Here is a 1,520-nt window from a genome sequence, read left to right on the forward strand (position 1 = left end):
CCTGGTTGCAAACATTGGTTTAATTAATGCTTAGGTGCAGTCTATTGTACTGCTATCTTGTGTTATACCATGTCTCGTGAATGTGTGCCTCGACACCACTTTTCGCTGCTTTATCGCAAGCGATTTCCAATTTATCACTGCAAAGCACCATTCAATTCATCATCTTTTGAGGCGCTGAGTTATAACCCTTTGAGTACCTATGGTTTCTGCCTGAAACCACAGTTTTGTTAATTTTGTTTTGAAGTACCAGTGTCTTTAGCATGAAACCACCGATGCTTTTGGAAGACAAAGACACGTAGAGTGGTAAACTGAGGTACTTCTACGAATGTAGTGCACTGTAGCACTCACTTGTAGCGTACAGACCAGCAGTCGGCGCGGGGATTGGGCAGTGTGATTGTAGGAAATATATATGAAGATGGTATCTGTTCTTTCGGTGACCATGCAGCTCTTTCGAATGAAATTACAATGAAATGAATACCCCTAGGTGCATACAGGCGTTGATATAAGTCAACAGGGACAGTTGAAAATGTGTGCCCCGACTGGGACTCGAACCCGGGATCTCCTGCTTACATGGCAGACGCTCTATCCATCTGAGCCACCGAGACCGAGGACACAGAGGATAGTGCGACTGCAGGGACGTAGCTCTGGCACGCCCCCCCGTGAGACCCACATTCCCAACTTTTTTTTTCTTTATTGATTTTCAATTCCCCTGAAGTGGGCGGGCTGGCAGCAGCTTAGTACGTTCCTCTACAGCCTACAGACTTTTTTAAAAACGGAAGAAGAAAAGAAACAAGAAAAACAGGCGATAAAGCGGTGACTTAAAGTGTAAAATGGCGGAAAAATGCGGAAAGTTAAAACAGAAAGCAAAGGGGTTGGCAATGTTAATAAAATACACAGGAATCAGACAAGTACAGGGTGTTTCAAAAATGATCGGTATATTTGAAACGGTAATAAAAACTAAACGAGCAGCGATGGAAATACGCCGTTTGTTGCAATATGCTTGGGACAACAGTAAATTTTCAGGCAGACAAACTTTCGAAATTACAGTAGTTACAATTTTCAACAACAGATGGCGCTGCGGTCTGGGAAACTATACAGTACGATATTTTCCACATATCCACCATGCGTAGCAATAATATGGCGTAGTCTCTGAATGAAATTACCCGAAACCTTTGACAACGTGTCTGGCAGAATGGCTTCACATGCAGATGCGATGTACTGCTTCAGCTGTTCAATTGTTTCTGGATTCTGGCGGTACACCTGGTCTTTTTAAGTGTCCCCACAGAAAGAAGTCACAGGGGTTCATGTCTGGCGAATAGGGAGGCCAATCCACGCCGCCTCCTGTATGTTTCGGATAGCCAAAAGCAATCACACGATCATCGAAATATTCATTCAGGAAATTAAAGACGTCGGCCGTGCGATGTGGCCGGGCACCATCTCGCATAAACCACGAGGTGTTCGCAGTGTCGTCTAAGGCAGTTTGTACCGCCACAAATTCACGAAGAATGTCCAGATAGCGT

General features: G+C 44.5%; 1 non-coding gene across 1 annotated transcript; it reads right to left on the reverse strand.

The window, feature by feature from the left end:
- Nucleotides 1-531: 531 nt before the first annotated feature.
- On the reverse strand, nt 532-605 carry Trnat-ugu. The gene has a single exon. It is a non-coding gene; the product is annotated as a tRNA-Thr (tRNA).
- Between the last annotated feature and the right edge of the window lie 915 nt (nt 606-1,520).

Source organism: Schistocerca piceifrons, chromosome 2 (genome assembly GCF_021461385.2).
Source record: "Schistocerca piceifrons isolate TAMUIC-IGC-003096 chromosome 2, iqSchPice1.1, whole genome shotgun sequence".
In the NCBI taxonomy this organism is placed as follows: Eukaryota; Metazoa; Arthropoda; class Insecta; order Orthoptera; family Acrididae; genus Schistocerca; species Schistocerca piceifrons.